The 27,058-nt window shown below is 36.5% G+C and overlaps 1 long non-coding RNA gene across 1 annotated transcript in view; it reads right to left on the bottom strand.

Annotated features, from left to right (window-relative positions):
- LOC103222513 (uncharacterized) overlaps nt 1–26,462 on the bottom strand; it is a 556,352-nt gene extending 529,890 nt beyond the window's left edge. Inside the window, exons 1-2 of the long non-coding RNA XR_005234775.2 lie at nt 26,371–26,462; nt 25,790–25,821 (exon numbers count right to left, since the gene is read on the bottom strand). This is a non-coding gene — a long non-coding RNA (uncharacterized lncRNA). The remainder of the gene's footprint in view (nt 1–25,789; nt 25,822–26,370) is intronic.
- Nucleotides 26,463–27,058: the final 596 nt, after the last annotated feature.

Genomic DNA, 27,058 nt, shown 5'->3' with positions numbered 1-27,058 from the left:
AACAGCCTTAGAAAACTGAGTAAATGAAGAATTAGAGAGAAGATGGCAAAAGGAAAGAGCAGGCTAGAGAGAGTAAAATATCACACAACCACCCACAATGGGGAGAAGAAAGAAGTGTGAGCTTGAGGAAGGACATACATTGGTGACTGGAGTGGAAGAACAACTTCAAATATAAGATATCCTAGGTAATATTGTAGACCGCAAAATATACAATAAAAAACAGTGTTCTAATTCAGAATTTTGATATAAATGCTAATAAACTAGTAGATAAATAAACTTATTGACCAAAGGCTTTGTTTAAAATAAATAAATATCCTCCTTGAAAATTTATCAAATTGACAAGCATAATAAATTATGAGAATTACCATTTTGCTTTATATTCAACCTTATAAGTAGAAACAATTTCCTTGTTTATTCATTTGTGTGGCTGTATTTCCCAAATTATCTCTTTCTTCTTTTCTTCAAACTAACCATGCATCTGAGGACATTCAAACACACCACATTTTAGCTGTCATGTACGAATGATCCGTTTCTGAAAATCTCATGTGGGGAGGTGAAATGAGGTGGGGATCCAGTACGTAGACACCTTCAAAATGCAGTTCTTGGAGAAATTTCGAGAGTTATATCCATCTCATCAATAGGGCACTGAATTAGGGGCCCTGGTCTTTATCTGTCTCCAACTGACAACAGTAGAGATTAACTACAAGCCTTCCTAGGTGATACGTTACTTTGAGATACTATCCAAAATTTAAGTTTATTAAGTCATGTAACCACATGGTCATTGATGTAGTGTGTATTCAATGCTAATAATGAAACTGCTGTCACTATATCCCTTTGCTTATGAAGAGCTAATTTGTTTTGTGAGTATAAAAAATTTTTGAGGGGTTGGACATATATTTTAAAGCTAGTAATTATTAATCAGTTTTTGCAGAACTCTATAGAATAGCCACATTTGGAATCATCAAAAGCACTATTGTGAGAGGCAATTTAAATTAAGAGAAAGAAAATCAACTCACATTACACTGTCAGATTAAGAATTCCAACAAAAAACACCATGAGGCCAGGCGCGGTGGCTCACGCCTGTAATCCTAGCACTTTGGGAGGCCAAGGCGAGCGGATCACCTGAGGTCGGGAGTTTGAGACTAGCCTGGCCAACATGGAGAAACCCCATCTCTACTAAAAATACAAAATTAGCTGGGCATGGTGTTGGGTGCCCAGCTCTTCACGAGGCTGAGGCAGGAGAATCACTTGAACCTGGGAGACGGGAGACAGAGGTTGCAGTGAGCCGAGATCACGCCATTGCACTCCAGGCTGGGTGACAAGGGCGAGACTCTATCTCAAAAAAAAAAAAAAAAAAAAAAAAACACTGAGAAACCATGGTCTTGGGCCAACCACCAGCTCTAGAGTAGGTGCAGGGATTCTTTCTGTTCCCCATCAATAGTACCTTGACCATATCCTTGGCCACATGCCCTGCTCCCTATGTGGCTCTATCAATTGTGTCTTTTGACAACTCCTTCATTAATGCTCTTTTGAAAAATAATTTACAGTTCTCTTGAAGATACAAATACTTCTTGCCCTAAATCCTTCCCCTGATCCATCTTTTATAGCAGGTTAACCTCTTGTGTTCAGAAACATACTTTTCACTTTCTCTGCCCAGAAGAAGGGAGTCGGAAGCTGCCCAACTATACTTAAAAACAAAAATGGCAGGTAAATTTTATCAGTCTTGTGCAAAAAACCTATAGAAGAAAGTGGGGCTAATATCCTGCCAGCTGGAGCAAGTCATTTCACAAATTTAATATAATTTTCTCTACTAAAGTGGTTACTAAATTGAAAAAAAAATACTTCTTTTAGTAATTGTAATTCTGCAACTGTGTTCAGTAAGTAGTTTTGTACCATTATCATTCAGAAAAGGTGAACAGGACCCAATTTATGGCACAATCTAGCAATCAGTCCAAATTCACACCGAGTTCCCAAGTTATTTCTCACCTAGGAGTTGCCTTTATTCTGAGAAATTTTCCATTGTGGTTCTGAAATTGGTCCGGCTGCTTACTGCAAGATGTGGACCTGTCTTAAGCTTATTGTTAACCAACATAAAATTCTCTTTAGAAACTTAGCAGTGGACTTTCATACATATTTCATGGGCCGGAATTTCATTCCATGTTAGGCCCAAACAAATGAGATCAGTTTCATTGGCTCAGCCTCCCTTAGAGATGAGAGTAACCATTCCCTCTTAGAAAAGAAGACAGAGACTGACTTTAGGGAGGGCGTGCAGAAATGTTGACACAGATACTTGGATATGCAATGAGACATGATTTAATTTGATTATTACACTAAAATAATATCACATAGGCTATCATTTTATTGATGAAACACTGAAACTACTGCCCTGGAAAGGCACTGAATATTAATCCAACTCTGCATTTACTTCCATCAATACCCTAACTAGAGAAGGAGCTAGAACTTGGATTTTGTCAAAAAAATCCTAAAGCAAGAAAGAGGTATCCTGCAGATTATGGGGACTTAGAAGTAATTTCCTCTGTCCACAACAACATGAATTCTGTCAACTTAATTTTTCAGATCAAGAGAATTTCAGTAGGGTAAGAAAATCGCTATAGATGCTACTGGTAACTCATCTATCACCCACGTACTGTACTCAGGTAGTTAGCAGGTCTCCAGTCCACTGCTTTTCCTGAGAGCTTTTTCAGGAGACCTGGCTGTCTGTTTCTTTGCTGTAAACTAGTCAGTTTAAAAGTGGTCCTAAGAATGGGACCTGTTCAGGAAAGAATGGATTTTATGCCCTGCTTATTGCCTTCCAAATGCCAGGAGCTTTTCAGAGTAATAACAACTGGTGTAAAAAGAGAATTTGAAATAAAAGAAGCTTTTATTGCCCTAGAAAGAGGCTGCCCATAAACTTCCCACCTGCTTTAACCGCTGGGGAATGTGTGGGTATCCACAATTTCTGGCCAATGAGAATCTACCTTTCCTATTAGCCTCATATCCTCCAGAATAATGTACATGATAAAAACAGAGCAGGAAAACAGGATCAAGCCCCTTTAATTGCAGTTGTCAAATGTATTCCAGCCTAGCACTTTACGCATTCTGTCATCAAGAGGACATTTTACTGCTGGTGCTGATGCTTTACTCTTATGCAAAATCTTTCATCTTGGAATATCAAAGATTTCTACAAATACTAATTCATTAATTAAGCCTCCTGATGACTGTTCATAGAAAAAGGGAAAATGTGTTTCAAAATGAAAGAGACTTAAAATTCAGGTTGTTTGGGTGGCAGCTTCAGTGAACAAAGGATGCCATTTCACTGGTGTCATTGTGACCCCCCACACATCAGTCACTGCATCCAGAACAGACCTTTCTATAAAAATGCAAACATTTTTCAGGTGAATGTTTCATAGGTTTGCCTTTAGTTTCTAGTGAACCTTCTTCGTGGCACTCGGTCAAATCATTTGTCTCTAATTCTGTTGTTCCTTTGTTCTCTTTCTCTAATAGAATGGGAAACCTTGTGAACTTGCTGAGATTTATTGGTTCCCTTCAGAGTGGCTGTAGAAAACTGTGGTGTTAAAACCCCACCCATAGGGAGAGGGAAACCGGCCCCGCATCAAAGACAGGTTTTCAAAAAAGCCATCCTCAAAAGCAAAGGCAATAAAAATATGTGGCTATTTTGGTCTTAAGTAGTTAAAATGTTGAAATTCAAATAAATCAAAATAAAACATTATCACCTCAAATCACTATATAAAAAAAGAGACTGGAGAATATTTTCTACTCTTCCATCATTCAATAGGTATAATTTAAGTAGACTCCTGGCCAATCCAGTGCCAGTGTGTGGCTGTTTCTCAGGAGGTTTTAAAGTCCAGCTTGGGTTAATGCATGCTCTTGCCTACTTTGAAAGAAAGGTCGATGAGGCACAGGAAAAGGCACTAGAAATGTGTGCTGAAAATTCTACTGCTTCCTTCCTAACCAGAATACCACGTGGGATTCTAACTCCTACAATTTCTGAATCCATTCAAGTGCATTTGAGGTTTGCAAGTATCATAACCAGTAATGTAAGGAAGAATTTCATTACCTGGTCATAAATATTCCCATGAAGTAGTTTGTAAACCCATGCTTAGAGAGCCCGCATGACTAAGACACTCAACTAACATCTAGTGCCTACAAGGTACAAGGACTGTGTTGGAATCACCTTTGATTCCTCAGGGTTTCTAGAAATTAGAACCTGGGTCTAAAAATACACACTTAAAATTCAATTATTTTTATTAATAATAAACTAACTTTGTAACTTCCTCTCTCTCCCTTAGCACTGTCCCAACAATATAGCAGAGTGAAAAAAAAGTCAAGAAAGACAAAAAGGATGTGAACCTCAGATCTCAGCTTCACCCCATATTATTTGTGTGACCTTGGAAGAAATTATTTAGCTCCTTCAAGGTTCACTTTCCTAATCTACAAAGTGAAAGCAATCCCAGTAAATCCTGCAGAGGGTGCGTGGTGCACAGTAGGCATTCAATAAATGTCATATATGTGGACACACAGGGACTCACATGCACATATATTTTGTGCTTTTTAGAGAAGATCATACATAAAGATTTAGAATCTTTAGGAAAAAAGAAAATACCCAGAATCCAGCCAGAATTATGCAAGACATAATTACATTATGCAAAACATATTCCTACATTAAAACCTATCAAATGGCATATATATACCAAGGGACAAAAATCTAAACAATGCCCAACAAGCAACATTATATTTTTGATAATGAACAGAATAGATAATTTGCAACAGTGCTGGAACTACTCTCTCTCTCTGTAATCCCTTCTGCAGACCAGCATTTAATGCAAAGATCAAATTATCATGAAATGAGAGAAGGTCTCATAAATATATGGCAAGGTTCCTTCAAGGTGGAAACCCAAGTCTAATTTTCTTCAAGCCACAGTGATAGACAATATTTTTTTTTTCATTTTTGTTACCAGTTTTAAAGTATTCATGGAGTGAATTTCCTGAGTCTTCATTAGGTATATTTAGAAAAATTGAAAGAATAAAATTTCTTTTGTCAAACACTTTATGTCCTAGCTGGACTGCCAGAGTACATTTTTTTTATAAAAAGCTCAATTACAATACAAAACTGTGTGGGATTAATCTCAAAGGGAATGGATTATTCAGCTATGAAAATTCAGAGGACAGAATAAAACATGATGGACTATTCTCACCAAGAAATATGACATGGGGCCAGGCGCTGTGGCTCACACCTGTAATCCCAACAATTTGGGAGGCCAACGCGGGTGGATCGCTTGAGGTCAGGAGTTTGAGACCAGCCTGGCCAACATGGTGAAACCCTATCTCTACTAAAAATACAAAAATTAGCCAGGTATGGTGTTGCACTCGTGTAGTCCCAGCTACTCAGGAGGCTGAGGCAGGAGAATCGCTTGAACCCAGGAGGCAGAGGTTGCAGTGAGCTGAGATATTGCCATTGCACTCCATCCTGGGCAATACAGTGAGACTCTGTCTCAAAAATAAAAATAAAAAATAAAAAAAGAAATATGATGTGGATGGAAACACTTGATATGAGCTTTAAAAGTCCAGTAAGATTGAGGCAGATAGAATCTGTAGGCAATCATGTTGGGTATGTAAATAAGAATAAATTGCACAAACACAATTAGGGAGCAAAATGTTCAGTGGATATACAGTGTGGGAAATGAGATGAAGCTATGCTAGGCAGAAGGGATGAGGAAAACACATCCTGGCTCCTTTGGGCATTGTATTAAGCACAGTCACCACCTTCTGGTGAGGAGATTTGCAAGAGTTACATGCTTATGATTAGAAAAATAATAAAAGACAGTTTGACTGCAAAATAATATGAGCCAATGACAAAGTATGTAACTATGTAAAGACTAACAAAATTTGGGTTACATTAATAGAATTATGGCATCTTAAAAAAGAAGGGACACAGACCATGGTTAAATAACTTCACTCAATTCCAGATACCATATTTTGGTTACAAATCAAATAGACTAAAAATTGTATTCAGACAAGAGGTGAAAATGGAGACTAGTTTTGTAATTAAGAAACAAGAAACTCTGTCTTGTAAGGAATGATTGACATGCTTACTGCAAAACAGGTCCTTAAATAGTTGGAGAGTTGTATGTGGAAGAGGAGTAGAGTACTCTCACAGACCGCAGAAAGAGTGGGTTGCAGAGAAATCTATTGGACTTCGATTTTCAATGCCAAAAACCCTAAAGTACTTAGAAGTACATAAATTGGTAGATGATGATGACCCCATCACTAGAAATATTACAGCAGAAAAGAAACCACAGTTTATATCTATACCATACAGTGACTTCATATTAGATGGGAAATTACACAATGTGAACTTAAAAGTTTTTATAACAATACAATGTTATTAATATTTTAACTCCATCCATAAAACTGAGCTTAAACAAATAATAGTTCTATATACAATTTTAATTATGTGCTAAATTGTCTGAAGATTCCCACAACAGATAATTGCTACAGGAAATAACAGGCATCTGTCAATTAGAAATCTTCTATCTGTCTTGGAGAATATTTTCCACAATTTCACCACTTGGAAAAGAAAACAATTCTGAATTTGAACATATATCACCATAGTTAAGTTTTTATCATGCTGTTTAGTATACCTATTTTTAAAGAATGTCAGGTTTGAAAGATGCAACTACCTCTCTGTGTTTGCATTTTTACAAAAATGATAGTATACAGTAGAGTTCTATTTCAACTATTTATAAATAAAATATTTCCTTTTATCTCATTCATGAGTCTTTTCTTAACTATTGCTGGACTTGTTAGCTTAACTCCAACATCTTCAAGTTCAAACAGTTTTATTATTATTAGAAACAGAAACACCTATTTGTGAACTGGATGATCAAATAATGGTTATGTGTGGTAATAAAGCTATTACATTAATATAGAGTCATTAATGCAAATGCGAATGACCCAGGAATGCAAGGCTGCTTAACAAAGTAGCAAGATAAATCCATCCAGTCTGGGGATGTTTGAATTTTCATCCCTGCACAGATGAGGATTTCTATCCATCTCTCTCAGACATGGCTGCTGGAACCCAATTCTGTATCTTTTACTGTGTCACCCTACAGGTAAAATTTTCATGCCTCTATTTCCTTCACCTCTATCTTCCTTATGAAGTTGTTGGCTTGTGTTCCTGTGAATTAAGTTGTGCTGGTTTTCTTCCAGCTCATATGGTGACTTATAGAAAGAAAACAGTTGAGTTATTTGCATGACCTTTTATATTTGTTTTGCATGAAATGAAATCATGTGCTTTTCTTGTAAAAGATACTAATGCCACTCAGCAGTCTATAGGGTTAATTGTTACTTTAATGAGCATGACATGCAGCACTGGGTAAAAGTATGATTTTAAAAGCTACAAGCTATAAAGGTCACATATCAGTGGAGTGGCAAATTTTTATGGCATATTGCTAGGAGCCTGGTCTGTTCTATGCTCACAATCATGTTATTCTTTGCCTAGTGCAAGCCGTATGCTTTGACAGCATACTAGAATTTTTTTATTGGAAAACATTGTGTCTTAAAATCTTTCCAAATAACTCTATGTTCAACCATGGGATTATGTGGCTAGAATGAACCTTAGATATAGACAATATATCAAATGATTAATAGTATAACTAATAAAGTTATAATCCAATGATAAAAGTTCAGATCAAATTTCCTAAAATATCTATAGAGAGAATACCATGGCTAGGTGTCACTGCCTGTGTACTCATGATTCCAAATAGCCCTTAGTACTACAAAGACAGTGCAAAGGGTTATGTCACAGGGATTGGCTGAGAAGTTACTGTCAAATGGGAGATCAGAGAAGGCTTCCCTGAGGAGAGGGCATTTGACCTCCAGTTTGCATGGTACAGAGGAGCCAGAAAGTTTAAGCTCAGGCAAAGGCAATAGCAAGTGGAAAGCCTAAAGATGGAACTAATGAGTTCCTGTTGGAAAAATGCAGAGAAAACCAGGAAGAGCGCATACAATGGAAAAGGTAGAGTATCATTCACCAGAGGGCCTGGGAGGCTAGCAGTGTACAAAATATGGCATTGGATTTTATTCTATGGGAAATAAGAAGTCATTGGTAAGGTTCAGGCAGGGAAGTTACATGTTTCTAAGTAATTGCTTCTATGGTGAATGGTTGGTATGTTGCCAAGATTAGAAACCTGGAGACTGGTTGAAATGGTCTTGAAGTTGCCCAGCTGAGAGGTGAGTGATTATGGCTGAATTGGTCATCAGCGGAGGTGAAGAGAAAAAGACAGATTTGGTGTAAAGTTTTTGCTAGAACAGAAAATATAGTGTCTTCAGTGCCCAAATCAACAGGGTTGCACCCCTTGCAAAATGAAATTCAGGCCGAGTGCAGTGGCTCACGCCTGTAATCCCAGCACTCTGGGAGGCCAAATCATCCTGAGGTCAGGAGTTCGAGATCAGCTTGGCCAACATGGTGAAACCCCGTCTCTACCAATAGTATAAAAATTAGCCAGGCATAGTGGTGCATGCCTGTAATCCCTGCTACTAGGGAGGCTGAGGCAGGAAAATTGCTTGAACAAGAATATAAGCAAAATCATTTCAAAAAGACATACATTTTATTACAAGAATGAATTTGCTTTGGGAATCTGTTTCCACAAGAAGCATAGTTTTAAATGTCTCACTTCCATAAACTGTAAATTGAATTAATGATTGCTGGAATTCATACTTGAAAATCTCTGGGGAGATGAGTTTTGTTGAAACTAACCTAGGAACTGACATACATTCTGCAGTAACTAATAGAATGTAATAAGAGACAGTTTAATCACTGCTGATAGGAGGGAAAATGGGCTTTCAGTGAGGACATCTTCCCTCATTTGCTACAGACCAGGAGTTCAGAGGAGTCACCTAGTTTTGCTCAGTAACCAAACAGATTAGATTTGAAATTAGAATGAAGTACACCATAACCATGAGGGAAAAAAAACTGACTAGGATTCAGGCAATTGGTACAGAATTTCTGGCTGCTTTTTATGTGAGGATTATTCCATCTGGTTTTACTCAGTAAAGGGGAAAAGCAGTCTCTGCTGTTGGGATTCACCAATCTTTTACTTGCATGATCTGCTTATACATTGCCTGGTTACAGGAGTCTGGAGCGTGTGTGAAGTCAGCCCATTGCTGTTTTCTCGTGGATAGTGACATTATCTACTCCACACATGGGCTATCACAACTTCAAACAGAGCCCTCTCTAGATGGTAGAGCTAGGAGGCTATTGGGCCAAGAACTTTGGTTCTTTTATTTTTTTCTTTTTACAAGTTATGAAAGATAAGTTTCCTTTTTCTTTAAGAGACAGAACCCAGAGAATTTCTAATATGTACATCTGAACTCTTTTCCTTGCATTTTTGTTTGCTCATTTTCCCCCCAATCCTCAGCATCTTATGACTCTCCTTACTCCTGATATGAATAGTACTATAAATAGTACCACCTTCAAATCAAGGATTACCAAACCTCTCTGAGAGCAAAGAAACATGAAATGATGACATTGGTTAGGGGCCCACTGTAATCTCCATTTAAACAACCAATGGGGAACCCTAAGAGGAAGAACAACATCTGTGCCATCCCAAATGGTCTTTTGTCTCTTACCTAAAATTCAGAGGAAAAAAAATAATATCTTCTAGAGAAAATATCAGAACTGAACATGTAAACTCGCTCAATTGATGCTTCTTGCAACAAGCAGCTATCATAGATAACCTTGCTAGACCAGTGGCTGAGACTTTCCTCTTGTCACTATTGTCACTCAAACTTATGCCTGAATTTTCTAACAATATTTACTTGTCTTTTGAATAAGATCCTGTCATTAGGAGCACATAGTGTTGTCCAATACATAGTCTCTGCTTCACTGGTGGAGTTCCTGAAAATACCACCCTCAGCCAAGGGCTTTCATGGCCTTGGGGGTCATACATAGGCTTAAGCTGAAAAGTAAAGGAATAGCACAAGTCCATATAAAATTGGCCAAACTATTAAGAGTGCAGGAGAGAAAGGTTATTTTTTGTAAGAGTTGGGTGTGGCCATCAGCTCAGAAGTGGAGTGTGTGACCTCAGTCCCTTTAGTTGCTGGTGTACTCAATCTCATAGAGACATGTTCTCCTTCTGCTGTTTCTAGAGATCATCCTTTCCACAGAGATGGCTTGGCACAAACTAGTTTATCTAACCTTTGGAAGTGCCAGTGTCTGAACCAGAGCAATCCAGTGACTTCTGGAGTGAGCATTGCTCCGTCACTCAAGGCACATGCTGGAACCACTTGGTCATGAGCAAAGTGCTTTAGTACAAACCCATACACATACATATGCACATACACACTCACACAGACATCTAGACACAAGGACACATGCACATGCAGAGACATACACAGATATATTCACACATACATGCAAAATGTTCTCAGCAACTGAAGCCCTCAATGAGAGCTGGAGATCTAAGACAGGGACACAGACAGGGCATAGAAATAGGGGAATATCTACCTAGAGGAAAAGAAGTGATTATATGAAAAATAAACCTGCACACACGTTTATAGCAGCAAAATTGGCGAATTGCAAAAATATGGAACCAGCCCAAATGCCCATCAGTCAGATAGAGTGGATAAAGAAAATGTGGTGTGTATATATATACACACGCACACACCAGGGAATACTACTCAGCCATAAAAGGAACAAAATAATGCATTCGCAGCCACCTGAATGGAACTCCAGACCATTATTCTAAGTGAAGTAACTCAGGAATGAAAAACCAAACATCGCATGTTCTTACTCATAAGTAGAAACTAAGCTATGAAGATGCAAAGACATAAGAATGATACAGTGGACTTCGGGGACTTGGGGGGAAAAGTGGGAGGGGGTGAGGGATAAAAGACTACACACTGGGTACAGCTTACACTGCTTGGGAGATGGGTGCACCAAAATCTCAGAAATCACCACTAAAGATTTTATTCATCTAACCAAACATCACTTGTTCCCTCAAAACCTATTGAAATAAAATAATAAATTGGTAACAAAAAAGTTACCTTTTTAAATATATAGTTATGTGAGATTTGAACACAACATAAAGATGTATAACTGCAGCCATACAATCAGAATATACTGTATTGCTATCATGGCCCCAAATTCCCTCATACCCATTTGTAGATAACGTTTGCCCTCATTCGATTCTCTAAAAAGCCATGATCTGCCTTCTGTCAATATAACTTTTGCCTAACCCAGAAAGGCATTAAAATGGACTCATACAAGCACAGCAAAGAAATAGAGGGATGTCATTAATTCCAACAAAGTCAAGTTGGTCTCACAGCTGAATTATTGTTACAGCATCCAAACTGAGATCTGAAATGGCTTCTTAAACAGTTTATTTTTTTTCCTGTCAAAAATTGCCACAAAGTGTGGGCTTAGAATGGAAGTTCAAGCCTTTGCAGACATTGCGATACCACAATGTGTATTTCTGATTCCTCACCATCAATATGGCTTTCTTTGCCTCAGATCATAGGCCTTCAAGTACCTGCTTCTGGAAATAAAGTTATGTTCAGCAAGGAAGGAAGGACCTGAGATGGAGAAAGAGTTTCCTGACTCTCAAAGTTTGGTTAGATTTCCCTTCCGTTTTTCTAGCAGTATTCTGTGCCTTCCCTTATCCTAGCACTAACGTTAAATATTATGTCTTTCCCAAGAGTCTGAAGGCTCTTGCAGGGCAGGATTTTCTCATATTTTCCATCTAGTAAGGTCTTGCATATTGCCTGGCTCCTAGTAAGGTCTCAGTAGTTTTTAAATAGATTACATATTATAGTTACCATTTGATGCTTTAATTAAATATGAATTCTTATTCTTAAGGTTGAATTAATTTATTCATCAAAAAATTATTAGCACCCACTATTTATGCTTGGTGATTACAAAGGCAGTAGTTACAAAAATAGAAAAAGCAAACACTCTTAAAAGGTTTATTTATAAAGAGTGTGTGTGTGTGTGTGTGTGTGTGTGTGTGTGTGTGTGTAACAATGGAAGGACATTTTGAGATGGAGTTTAACTACTTAAGAACATTTTAGAAATTTCATGCTGTAATAAAACAGCGCAAAGTAATTTTATCTATGTTGATTTGCATAATATAGTGTATAATCTAGACTCTGCCTTGATCATCACCCCCAAAAGAGAGGCAGGTTCTTAAAACATATTTGTTTCTGATAACAGAACTTCATTATCTCAATATGAGATGCAAGCCAGGTAGAATGGATTTAAAGCTGACTTGGACCTTTTTAAAAGAAATCTACATGGTTGTAGATGTTTGTTTGTGTTTTCCCATTTTATGTATCTTGCTCATTCCTGGTCCCTTTGGGCTGTCTGAATAAAAGGTCAGGTTACTGTCAATTGTCAGAAAGACTGTTCAAGAAATGCTTCCAGCTGAGATCTCCCAGGAGATGTCACATCTTGACATGTGTGTCAGGACTTAAGGAGATGACTTTAAAATTCATATGTAAATATGCCATTTGATTGTGTGCATGTAGAAGATGTTATGGTTATATAAGTATGCATGTGGTATGTATGTGACAGCATATAAATGTGTGCATGTGTGTTGTGCGCATAGTTATATGTGTTATGTATGCATATTTGGGTTGTATATTAGTGTATGCTGTGTGTCTGTGCATGTGTGTTGTATGTGTGCACTGAATGTATATATGTTGTGTTTAGGGGGGTGTGTGTATATATATGTAAATGTAGTATGTGTTAGGAGAGACATTTCTGTATTTTTTCCTATGTATATGCTCAGAAAGTGAAAGAGAAAATATGTCATTATCTGTGGAGAATACAGCCTCATATTAAACAGATTAAAAACAACCTTTCCTAGGCTGTCAGAGAAAATGTTGAAGGGTTTTCAAAAGGAGAAGGAAATCTCTCAGGCAACCATATCTATATTTGCATTGCTTGTTTCAGAATAAAGACAAAAAATACAAATCCACAGCACACGCTTTTGACACAGAGTCATATTTTGAAAAGTGCTGGTTGGTAGCACCTCCGTGATGTGCCTGCCTGTGACATTTTAAGATCACAAATTGCTGCTAAGAAACACTCTCTCTTTTCATATTTACACTTAAAAAACCTTTTCTTCTTAATGGTTAATTAGGTCACTAATCTAAAGAAGCTCTTAAGAGGAAGATGAAATGTTGACATTTTGCAATTATTTGCTACTGTGAATAATACATAAACATACTACTTATGGAGAAAGTGGCTTTCAACCCCTTTTTCTTCCATGAAAGCTCATGCTGACAGCAGAATCCTTGTGCCTTGGGTCACAGACAGCGACACTACCTCCTTTTCTGCTTTATGTACTTTGGGAAATTACATTGTGCTCTTCCAAAGTGCAGAATCAGTAGGGGTGTGTGTGTATGTAAGTATATTGATCTTGTCTAATTCCAGTTACACCACAAGTGTTAAAACACTAGCACATCATTAATTACTTGAAGTAGAAACTCTTTTAGAAATCAGTTTAATCAGACATAGATAATATTCTAATAATTTAATCCTACAGCAAGCACTTTGTAACTTCTTTAGTAACAGGATTATGACAAGTATGAGTAATGCAAAGATGACTAGGACACAGTGTTTGCCCTTTAGAAGCTGAGGAAGAGATGACTTACATTATTCAGCCATATTCAGGGACTATTGTAGAAGAATACGATGAAATATTATTCACCCTTAAAAAAGAAAAAAATCTTGCAATAATCAACAATATGGATGAATCTCAAAGACATTATGCTAAGTGAAATAAACCAATCACAAAAGTACAAATACTGCATGATTCCACTTACAGAAACTATTTAAAATAGCCAACTTCAGAGACTCAAGCAGTAGAATGGTAGTTACCAGGGGCTGAGGGAGAGGAAAATGGGAAATTGCTAATCAATGGTCATAAATTTCAATTACACAAGAGGAATAAGCTCTAGAGATCTGCTGTACAGCATTGTGCCTATCATCAATAATACTATAATGTACACCTAAAATTTGTTAAGAGCGTAGATTGAATGTTAAGTGTTCTTACCATAGTAAAATGAAATTTTAAAAATTTGACTTATTTTGTTTTGCTTCTGTACTTCAAATGTTTCTTCTTCCATCTTGCTTCAATCATTTAATGCCATTGTCGAAACCACCATCAATAGCCTAACCCCTCTAAAATCTCAATTTCAAACCTCCTTTCTCTTAACTTAAACTTCTATTATTGCGGCTCTCTTATGCCCATGACTTGACACCAGTATATTATAAATTAAGCAACCTTCTCAGCGTCTTCATCATTATTCACCTGTATCTATCCACCATAATCTTTTTAACGCATTGCTGTGTAGTCTTCCCTCTGGCTTCCTTGCCTCCAACTTTGTTCCTTTGTTTTAACAGTCTCTTAAAATCATGTATTAGATCATGCCAGTCACTTCAGTACATGGTTGTGGAAGGAAATAATAAATTCTTTACATCTATTCACTTGTGTTATCCTCATTGTCCTCACTCTAGTCTAGGCTCACATCATCAGAAAACATGGTGCTGAGACTTCTACCTTCTGGTATTTGTATTATTTTCCTAGCACTGATGTAATAAAATACCAGAAACTGAGTGGCTTATAACAACAGAAATTTATTTTGTCACACTTCTGGAGGCTAGGAGTCTGAAATCAATGTGTCACCAGGGCATGCACTTTCTGAAAGCTCTGGGGAAAAAATCCTTCCCTTACATTTCCTGGTTTCTGGTGGATGCTGGAAACCCTTGGCATTCTTTGGTTTACAGTTGCATCACTTCAATCTCTGCCACCTTCATTATATAGTCTCTTTCCCAGTGTGTCTGTGTCTCCTTTCCTCTTCTTATAAGACACTAGTCATTAGATTTAGGGTCCCACCCTAATCTAATATGACTTCATCTTACATCAATTAATTACATCTGTAAAGACTCTATTTTCAAATAAGGTCACATTAGGAAATTTCAGTTGGAAATGAAGGCTTTTTTATGTGTGTGGAGGGAGGCAACACTATTCAACTCACTGTAGGAGTAATTGAGTCCTAAGGAAGACACACTATATTCACAAACATGAGCTCATTCACACTCTCAATGACTTGGTGTTTTCATCTTCAAAAGGGGCATTGCAACTGCCATGTCTTCTTCACTGAGTGGTTGTGAATGTTTAGATGAACATTTTGATGGAAAATGGTTGTATACTACAAGGGCCAAAACACATATATTACACATTTTTATTATACAGAAAGTATGTTGATATATACAATTCTTGAAATAATATATATGTATAAATAAGAAATAAAATACATCTTTTCCTGCATTTTAAATTTAGAGTGCAATTCATTATCCTAATTTGCACATTCAGTTTCTAGTATATTTTCAGATACGTATTAAGAATCAGTGTTTTATTTAACTGAAAGAATTTTAAAGATTATTTCTTATTTTCTTACATTTCAGTGATTGGACATTGGGCCTGAAGCAATTAAATTATTTGTCCAGGTTTCTCCAGCTCATTGGCTGAAGAACGAGAACCCTGTTCTCCTTGCTCCCAAATGAAATGAGCAACTAAGATAAGATGTTAAGTGATTTAATTGAGTGGCTAGTGATTCTCAGATGGAGCAGGTAGATGGTGGAGTTAAAAAGGATGATTTGAATTCAGCTGAGATATTATTGTCTAGTCATTTGATACTGTTCATGTTTCTTAATCTCGTTCAGATTTGGTTTCCTCAGCTGTAAAATGAGAACAATATGTATTCACAGAGTTAATGTGAATATTATTTGTTTAACATGAATAAGTCACATAAATCATAGTCCCTTCCAGGTTTCTTAACTATGTATACATAAAGGCAATTTGCTATGCGTACATATATACATGCAAACATAAACATACACACATTCCCCACACATGCAATAGGATGGCAAAAAGTCACACTCAATAAAAGAGATATGATGATGATGATGTGACCAAAATAAGGGAGAAATGAGAGTGCCTCAGGAAAGCAATTATAACACACTTTTTCTTAAAAAATTAATAGAAAGCCAGCCATGTAATCAGACCCTGGTAGGTTCTTTGCTTATGTCATCTTATAAAATTTTCTCAGCAACCCCAGAAAATAAAGATCCCAGTTTTATGGATGAGAAAATTAATCATCAAAACATTCAACTAAGTTGTCCAAACCCACAAACTTAATATTTGCTAAAGATGGATTTCAAATGGATGTCTGTCTAAAGGCAAAGGTTAGGATCTGTCTTGGAGCTGATAGGCACAGGCTGTGAAATAGGTAGAAATGCAGAAACTAGAATTGGAGCGTTAGTCAGCATAGTTATTTAGAAAGCCCTTTTGACACCCAGGCACTGATGAACGAGCGAGTAAATGCCTGCTTCTGCACCTGGCAGTTTCCGGACACCTTCCAAGCTCAGATTCTGCCTCTGCTCTGCCTCTTGGGATGACTGCTTGATTAATGAGCTCCCATTCATAAAGCCTTCTGATGAGGAATACGCGCCATGGCTGTAAGTGGTAAGTCATATCATTGTTTGGATTGGCACTGAGACATGCAGGCAAAAGCTTTACCCCTGTGGCTAGGGGAATGGAGGGATAATATAATCAAATCTGTGGATTCATGCTCTGCAAGTCTGTAGGCTTATCGTAGGGGGCCACTTTGAGTCGAAGTCAGTTGGATTCCTGGCTGAATGTTATGTGTTCCAGTTCCCTATGTTTATTAAGTATTTTCAAGATTATATCTTAACCTAATCCTTTCCAAGCCTTTGGAATTCATTTTAGTTAGCTCACAGATGGATGAAACACAGGAGAAGTTAAAGAAAATGCCTGTGGATTGGTTTTCCCTGAATGTTTCTGATTTAGGGCAGAATTTAGGTAGGAAGAATAAATTTAAAATATCTTTGAGAGATAAAGAGAAAAAATATATAAAAACTTAGGCTTAACTTCCTGTGTGTAAGCCTCACCAAAGAGTTAACAAAGAAATGCTGTGTGCTTGCTAGGCCCTGGGCATCTCAGGATATATAGCTGAGTGTGTGCTTATGTTTTAGTTTACCTGTCTGAAATCTCTAAGTGTGTGTCTACCCAGATGTAAGATAATGAATTGATTTTTTAAAATAATCTAGTCAATGGTTTTTATTTTGTAGGATGCTAAACAACCTATTTGATTTTTAAAAATAAACTTCCCTTTTAAAGTGCAGTAGACACAGACCAAATGAAACTTGGCTTATTTGTCCCTTCTAGGTTTATGTTTCTATGAATCAATATTTTTAATTATATAGCAGTTTTCAATAACCCTCAAGTGTGTGTGCAACATATAGTTTCCAAAGAATTAGTCAGAAGTACTTTTGCAAAATATAGTATGCTGGCTTGTAAGACCAGTCATAGCATGTGTATAATCATTTGTTCATTCTTTGGTCATTTATTTAACAAATGTTTTTGGAGCAACTGTTATCTATGAGAGGTGGTAATGGAAGTGATGGGTATGTATAAGTTTAAAAAGAAAAACACAGAAGGCTCAGACTTGAGGACAGGAGTTTCTTTAGAGCTGTATGGTGATGTTGAGACATGTTCTCATGTATTTGTCTTACAGGCTGAAAATAACAGGAGCCACATGAATAGGGATCATTAAACATACACTTAATGAAGTTAAAAGGATTCATTAAATGACACAGGGGTTTGATATTTTAGTCTTCATGATTCTTATGTACCACCTGTCTCAGTGTCTGAAATGCCACAATAAGCAAACTGTTATTTCTTTAATCTTAAAAAAGATCTTGCTTTTGAGATAATTTTCAGTTTAAGACAAATACCTTCTTTAAAAAGTACACATAAACACGTATATACATAAACATGTATATAAGTACACATAAACACATATATACATACTCTGAGAATATATAAACACATATATAATATATATTATGTATAATAAATTATTATTATATAATAAATTATTGTTATATATTATATAATTATATATAATATAATAAATTATTTTATTAATATATTTATATATAAATATCATATATAAATTATTATATAATACATTTATTATATTATATATAATAAATTATATCTATATAAGATATAAATGTAGTATATATAATACATAAATATCATATATTATATATATTAAAATATATTGTGTCAAAATACACAATACTTAATAAATATAAAGAGAAGAAAAGTAATATCCCAGTGGAGCAGACTGCTGGACACCACTCTAATTAAGTGATCAAACTGAGCACACATGCAAGGTGCAATGGGAAGGACCCAGCAGGTGTGTCTGTCTGTGATAGTCCTGCCAAGGATGCATAACCTGACTCTAATTGCAAGGAAACCTCAGAAGAAACCCAAATTGCAATAACCAGCCTACAATGGTTAAAAGTGTCAATGTCATGAAAGTCAAAGAAAGGCTTTCATGGAGGCATTGTAGATTGAATGTGACTAAAGAGACATGGAAGGTAAATGAAAAAGATTCCTTGAAGGATATTTCTGGGGCAATTGTAGACATTTGACTGGAGTCTATAGATTAGATGGTAAGTAGTGATGCAGCAATGTTACTTTTCTAGTTTTCATGGTTGTACTGTATTATGTGTGACAAGTATTGTCACACAATTTTTTTTCTGTAAAGATCCAGAGTACATATTTTAGGCTTTTTGTGCCATACAGCCTCAGTCACAACTACTTAAATCTGCCACTGTAGTATAAATGCAGTCATATACAACATGTAAACAAATGTGGAAGTGTTCCAATAAAACTTTATTTACAAAAACAGGTAGCAGGTGAGGTTTGGCCTATGAGCCACAGTTCACTGACTCCTGATATAGAAAAATGCCTTTTTCATAAAAAAAATATATACACTGAAGTTACCAAAGGGTATTGGGGAATCTAATAAAAAATTACTATCAAGTAGTTAAAGAAAAGAAAATATGCTGCATTGTACCTGCAAAAATTTGAGATTGTTTGAAAGTAAAAATACTTATATACAAAAAATTACTCTATCTCAAACATATTAGACATCCATAAATATAGTAAGCCTTGGAAAACTGAAGTGTATCCAATGACTTAATGTGTAGCTCTAGTGAAGCTAATAAGACTAAAGATGACCAAGAGTAGTTTAAATAAAATTCTTTCATGTAATTGAGAGTGGAAAACTGCAATATCACCAGATGAACACATTTTAAATATGTAACATTAAAAAAGCATATAATACTAAGTTTAAATTAAACTGTTTTAAGTAGACTTTTGAATATTTCTGTTACAGCCCCCAAATCTTGCATTTAATTATTTAAATTGGGTAAAATATTTCACCTGGCTCTTTTTTTAATTGGAAAAACAAGGGACTTTGATCAAATTCAGATTTGTCTAATATCAGTGTATATGGTATCTTCCGCTTCCCTTTCTGTAGAGTTTAGCTCCTATACTGAGGCAATCTAGTTAGCACAAAAGTCAAGCTTTTTGAATCTGAGTAACTTACCTAATCAAATGAGTTTCAGTTTCCTCAGGATAAAGTTTAATTATAGTGCGTATGTGAACTAAATGGTCTTCTTTTTCTTGGCACTTAATGTATTCTCAATTAATATTAATTTCTTTCTATATCTTATACTATTTACATACAATTTTTTGCTTTCTATCAGCATCAATACCCAAGAAATGCTATATAGATTTTTGAGGGAAAAAAACTGTTTGTTTGTTTGTTTTTTGCCTTCCTGGCAATCCCAATGGTGCAAAATATAAAGCTAACATCCAAGTGGTCAATTGGCAAACATTTGGTGGCAGATTGACCTAGTGAATGTCGTTCCGAATTTTATTATTTCACTGGCCTGTTCGGTACATGTTCTCCTTTTTTGTTCTAAGTATCCCCTCCTGAATATTTGGCTACTTCAGGAAAGTATAAGGTAGGCAGAATGGATTTATGTTTTAATACATTAAATTTATTTTATTTCTATTACGTCTTAGGGCCTTGAGGTATAGTGCAATAATAAAGTTACAATCCCTTTTTAGGAATATGCCTTTGCCAAAATCCTTACCAGCCTGCCCACAGCATCAAGCACACAATACCTCTTAACATAGAGCTATTTCAAATTAAAGTAAAACATAGTTTAATGCTATAAATGGAGAGACACAGACACACAGAGACACACACGCACTCACACAGAGTAGAAAACGCCACGCCTGTTGAAACACATCAATTTTATAAATTGGGTAGCCTACTACTGCATAGTTGAACTATAATTAGGTTCTTAATTCTGTTCCTTACAGCAGAACATTGTCTATTACTTTTATTGAAATAACTAGGCTTCTTCTATTAGCAAGATTTTCTTAAAGAACATCCCATCATTTAAATTTATTAAGACACAGTAGCAATGCCCTTTAACAGCCATGAAGATTGATTGGTATTTTCATTAAAACTGTTACCTTTTAAAGAAACTATATGAAGTACTGATGACATTTCCCAGTATGAGTGCCCAAAAATAAAGCATCATTAAAAAAATAATTTAGCAAATCCTCTGTCTAATTGTATATCTATTATATGGCCAGATATAAAGATCCAATGAGTTCTGTATAGAAATTATAACTCGATTCAAAGAGCAAGCAGGCTACCAGACAGGCAAGACATATACAACTGAAAAACAAAAAGCAGCTACAACACAAAGAAATCCATGCTCAAGGTTTAAGAATGACATACATTATTCATGGCTTCAGAGGATGGAGACTAGCTTGTTCAATTGGGTTGATCAGAAAAGCCTCAGGGACCAGACAACCTCTTAGTAGGAATGGGAAGCGGATGTTAGAGTCCAAAGAAGCAGTGTCAAAAACAACAAACTCTGTGGGTCTGTGGGGTTGTACTTATGCTGGTTTCCTGCCAATAATATATCTGATTTCTGTTGTGCCTGGGAGTCACACAAGGGCTTTACCCATATTTTGGAAAAGGTAGACTTGTGTTTAGAGAGATGTCTCTTATTAAGACAAAGATGCTAACATTTCACCTTCCAATGCAATGGTAGAATAATCCTATGTGAATGACTCCAAATATCTACATTCACGTTTCTACAACACACTTTCAGGTCATAGGCTGGATGAAGCTCTTAAAATGTTTTCTGTGGGGCATAAAGACATGTTTATACATGGTTTCCCTTTGCTTGTCTTGGGGATATTTTGGGGCAATTCAAGTAACACTAATCCTTGCACACTTTTACTTTCTGAAATGACCTTCTTTTCCCTGCTACCACATTCCCACTCCCAGTCAAGGGCACAGCAAATTATCCTCTATCTGAGTCAGAAACGTAAAGCTCACCCTAGATTCCTGCCTTGCCACTAATATCCAATGAATCAGAAAGTCCTCTCACTTCCACCTTCTGAATATCTCCAATTCTATTCTTTATCACTATTTAGGTCAGATCTCCCCCATGTCTAGTCCTATCTAATTTGCACCACTTTCCTCCTTGTGTGTTGCACTCCAGACTCATTGAAATACCTTTTATTTTCTCAGAGTTTGTCTATGCCTTTTGTACTTTGTCCACGGTGATCCCTCTGCTAGAATGACCAACAGTCCCCCAGGCTTCTGAGCATGGGTCTTCTTTTCCAGAAATTTTTCTGCAGTTTTTCTCCCTTTTTGGATTGTGTGTCTATTCTTTGGGTTCTTTTGGAGTCCCTGCTGTATTATATCATATCACTAACCACAATATGTAGTAATTGCTTATATGTGTCTCTGTTTTCTTTGAAAGATCTTAATCTCCTTAAGAGGAATAATTACCACCACCCCTGAACAGATAGCGCTGTGCAGAAACTCTTTCAGACTCTCTACTCCTCTCACAGTGCATGACACATATGAGGTACTCAACAACTATTTAGAGGAGACAATAATATTTTAACCAATGTTTTCAAACCAGAGGGACTCCAATAGTGTATTTTCTGATAACATGAATTTTGGCCCTAAAAGAGAAAAATTAGGAATAGTCAACATTGAATTTCATCTGATTATATTTTATTGTAATTTTTAATGCATAAGTATTTAATATTCTCTAAATACACTGTGAATGGCTCCTCTCAGATGAAGAATTCTATTAGGGAAGATGACATTTGTTATGGTTTGGATGTGGTTTGTCCCCATTAAAACTCATGTTCAAGTTTAATGGCCAGTGAAGCAATATTGGAGGGTGTGGTCTAACAGAAGGTATCTAGCTCACATGAGCGGGTCCCTCTTGAATAGATTAATGCCTTCCCATAGGAGTGAGTGCATTTTCACTCTTGTAAGACTAAATTAGTTACCAGAGTTTGGGTTGTGATAAAAATGAGTTTGGCTTCCTGGATATTCTCTTATTTCCCTTCTCACCATGGGATCTCTCTGCACATGACTGCCTACTCTTCTGCTTCTCTGTCATGTTTCAACCCAGCACATGGTTTTCTCCAGAAACTGGACAGATGAGATGCTATGCTTTTGAACTCCCAACCTGTAGACTTGTGAGCTAAATAAATCTCTTTTCTTTATAAATTACGTGGCCTCAAGTTTTCTGTTATAGCAACACAAAACAGACTAAGAGAGAAAATTCATACTGAGGAGTGGGATGCTGCTATAAAGATACTATAAAGCAGCTTTGGAATTGGTTAAGGAGCAGTGACTGGAAAAATTTGGAGCAGACTACAAAAAGCCTGAATTGCCAATAATACAACATTAAGGGTGACTTTGGTGAGAGCTCAGAGAAAGACAAAAAGGTGAGGAAAAGTTTAGAACTTCTTAGAAATTGGTTAAGTGGTTGTGACCAAAATGCTGCTAGAATTATAGATGGTAAAACAGAAATTAAAATAAATTAAATATTAAAAATAAAGAAATATAAATCACAGAGTCTGTTTTAATGAAGTCTCACATGGAAATGAATAAAAAACTTACTGGGAACTGAGGGAAAGTTAATCCTTTCTAACTATGGGTAAGTATTTGGCTGCACTTTGTGTATGCTCTAGGGGTTTGTGGAAGGCTGAACTTAAGAGTAATGAAATAGTGCATCTGGTGGAAGAAATTTTGAAACAAGAAAGTGCTCAGGCTGTTGCATTGTTACCTCTAACTACTTATAGTGAGTTTTTAGAGAAAAGGGAAATAGAACAAAAAGATTTGGAAAATTTGCAGTCCGGCTGTCTGATAGGGAATAAAAGACTATCTTCAAGAGAAATCCAAAGGTGCAGCCAAGTAGACTGCTTACTGAACATTATCATATATAAAAGGGAACCGGGTGCTATACATCAAAACAATGAAAAAAGGCCCTGAAGGCCCTGAAGGCATTTCAAAATTCTTCAAGGCTACCCCTCCCATCACAAGCTTAGAGGTCTAGGAGGACAAAACATTTTTGGGGGAACAGGCCCAGATTGCTGCTACCCTGCCCCACCTTGAAACACTGTTCCTCACATCCTTGGAGCAGCCATTATTCAAACGGTCCCAGGTATGACTTGTACTACCACCCTAGAGAGTGCAAACCATGTAAGTCTTGGTGGTTTTCACATGGTGTTAAGTCTGCAGATGAACAGAATTCAAGAGCTAAGGAGGCTTGGTGGCTTCCACTCAGATTTCAGAAGATGTACTGAAAATCCTGGGAGCCCAGGGAAAACCTGTCACAGGGCCAGAGCCACCATAGAGCCATGAGCCTAGTGGAGCTATTGAAGAAGGGCTGCTGCCATGATACCAGAACTGTAAAAGTGCCAGGGTATAATTCTAGCCTGAAAAAAGTCACAGGCGCTGAACTCTAACCTGTGAGTAGTCACATGGGGTGCATCCAGCAAAGCTATGGGTATCGGATTCCCTGAGGCCTTGGACATCTGGCCCTTGCTCCGGTATGTCCTGGAGACAGCACATGGAATGTAAGACTGCGCTAGAGCTTTAAAATTTAATGTCTGCCCTGCTGGGTTTCAGATTTTTGTGGGGGTCTATTACTCCTTCCTTTGGACAAATTTCTTTTTTGGGGAACAGAAGTATTTACCCTATGACTGTACAACTATTAAACTTAGGAAGTAAATAATTTGTTTTTGATTTTACAGGCTTACACATGGACTTTGGACTTTTGAGTTGACACTGGAATAAGACTTTTTTGAGTATTGGGATAGAATGATTATATTTTGTACCTGAGAAAGACAAGTTATAGAGAGCCAGGGGCAGAATGCTATGGTTTGGATGGGGTTTATCCTCACAAAAACTCATGCTGAAGCTTAATTGCCAGTCTGGCAATGTTGAGAGGTAGGTCCTAGTGCAAAATATTTGGGTCATGGAAGCAGATGTCTCATGAATAGATGAATGCCCTCCCAAGGGAGTGAAAGAATCCTTGCTCTCACAGACTGTATTAGTTACTAGACAGCAAGTTGATATAAAAGTGAGCTTTGCTTTCTCTATTCTGTCTTGCTTTGTTTCTTGCCACATGATCTCTTTGCACACACTCACTCACTTTTCCACTTCTCTGCTGTGTTTTGATCCAGCACGTAGCCCTCCCCAGAAACAAGTCAGATGTGGTGCTATGTTCTTGGATTTCCCAGCATACAAAATCATGAGCTAAATAAACGTCTTTTCTTTGTCAATTACCCAGCCTCAGGTGTTCTGTGATAGCAAAACAAAACAAAGACAACACCCATTAAATGTATTAAATGAATTCCCACTCAGTGTGAAATTCGAGAAATATAATTCTATTCATTTCTATCTATTTTTCTGTTGGTTTACTTCTTTTGGTTCTTACAAAGAAAAAACAAAAAATCTAGCCAACTATTTGTACAAATTTAACAGATAATATTAAATTCACTTAGAAAAATAGACCAGTTTAGAATAAGGTCAATATAAGTGTAGGTCAGCTACAGTTTGGAATGAAGTCAAGGGTTGATGCCACCTCACACATTCATTTAAATAATTCTAGATGCACAGTCTAGCTGTGGAGTCTGCAGAGAACTAATCTCTACCTCCTGAGAAGAAAGAATGTGGACATAGGCCATTCAAGGACATGAACATGAATAAAAGTTAACAGACTTTGTTCCACCAGAAAACTGGTGAAATCTGGGTCTTTGGGCATGATTCCTAGAGAAAAAAAAACTAAAAACCAAAGTTAAATCTCAGATTCATCACTTATTAACCATTTTATATTTATGAGGTTTAATCTGGGAATAATAAAAATATATAAATTTCATGGGAAAAAAGATGCAAAAGATAATGTATATGAAAGCACATTTAACATTAAATGCTATTATAAAATTATATGAAATTGTATTATAAACATTTTTTGTATAATTGTATTCTATAATATAATAACATGCAAATATAAAACCATCCTCAGTAGAATTTGTTTTTCTAGTACCTAATATATATTTACATTTTCTACTTACTTTATGGCATGAATTAGCCACTATCAGTTACTAGATAATACACTGAATAATTAGGAATTTTGAATTCTGTTGTAACCATTAGCAGACAACCACGTTATGTTAAAGAAGCCACTCAACCTCTCTAAGATTATGCTGCCAGGTATCAAACAAGTTTGTCCCCAGTTCTAATATTTTTAGAAGCTGTATGTTTACTTCTGAGATTTTACTATTTTTTTCTCTTCCACTTTTCATTTAATTTTAAGACAAATCTAATACAGGAAGTAAGTTAGAACAAAAGATGAAGACTTAAGGGAGAGTCACTTTGAAAATGGATTATTTCTCAAAAATACAAATTATAAAATTATGGGTCACAGAAAAATTAGTTTCCACTCCACTTCTCTCAAGCACATAAAAGTACTTACCAGCAGAACAGTTGCAACAGCTCAACGGTGCCCTGGAAAAGAAGAATTAGAGAAATGACTCATTCTTAATGATTGTTGCCAAGGAAATATTCAAAATGTAGCTAGATAGGGCAAGATGAGAAAAAATTTCATGGGTTGGAAGGTTTTCAGTGGCCTAGAAAAAAAAAAAAAAAAAAACCCTTAAAACTCCATAAATACCAGTTAATTGGGAAAAATTATCATCTAATATTAAATTCTCGTTAGCAAATAACAACAAAACACACACAGATACACACATACATGCAAAAGTGGTTACTAAAATAAATTCACATATCAAATGCCCCATAAGTACAAGGTGCTGGGGGTAACATTAAGAGCTCTGAGATAACTCCTTGTCTCAACAAATGTATAATTTAGGTGAAAAGAGAGACATACATAGATGTTCTGAATCAGTTAGGAGGACCAAGACATCTTTCATCATCACGTGGCTTAATTCTGAAGCTCTGACTTATATATGGCAGCTACATACTTCCTAGATCTTTATTATCCCAGAGATGTCTCCTTGAACTTCTGGATGTGGGTGTGCAGCTACAGTGAGCGACCTAGCCATCAGAGTCTCCACGGAATTCTCTGCATATTTCAAATCTGGTCTGCATGTGACTCTTTTCTGTACACTCTTAGGATCCCTACCTTTGGACAGGAAACTGGGTCATGGGAGCAAGAGGGAGTTGGAAGAAAGAAAAGAAATTGGTCCTGATTATCTACTTGTTGCCCTTTCCTTTGACATTGTCTTGTTTCTCTGACCACAGTCTTGTTCTGCCAGATTTGTTTCATTTTCTGCACGACTTCATCTGGATGGGCATTTCAAGCTGTGATTTCCAAGTTTGATCGCCCACTGTAGACTCTGTTATCACTGAAAAAGAGGCTTTAAAGTTCAAAGTAAGCTAGAATGAGCAATGTCTTAAAAGTTTGTATCTTTCTGATCCTTCTCTGCTGTTGGCTGCTTCAAAGAATGTCAAATTATGGTACATTGTGTAGCAAATATCTCCAATGGGTATTCTTTAAAAATGCACTCAGAAAACCAGTCTTGCAACTCGCAAGTTTGATGGTGAAACCCCTTGTTATTAATGTAAAAAACTCGTTCTGTGAGCAGAACTTCAGCAGCTGCAATTCTCCCACATGGTTCCCAGCTCATTGTTCTTGTCCTCAAATAGTGACTGAGGTGATCAGAATGTTTCCAGATTATTTGAAGTAAAAATTGAATTCTGTTATCCACAGGCACTGCATTCC

Source organism: Chlorocebus sabaeus, chromosome 18 (assembly GCF_047675955.1).
Source record: "Chlorocebus sabaeus isolate Y175 chromosome 18, mChlSab1.0.hap1, whole genome shotgun sequence".
NCBI lineage: Eukaryota > Metazoa > Chordata > Mammalia > Primates > Cercopithecidae > Chlorocebus > Chlorocebus sabaeus.
This window is presented reverse-complemented; position numbering and strand designations above follow the sequence as displayed.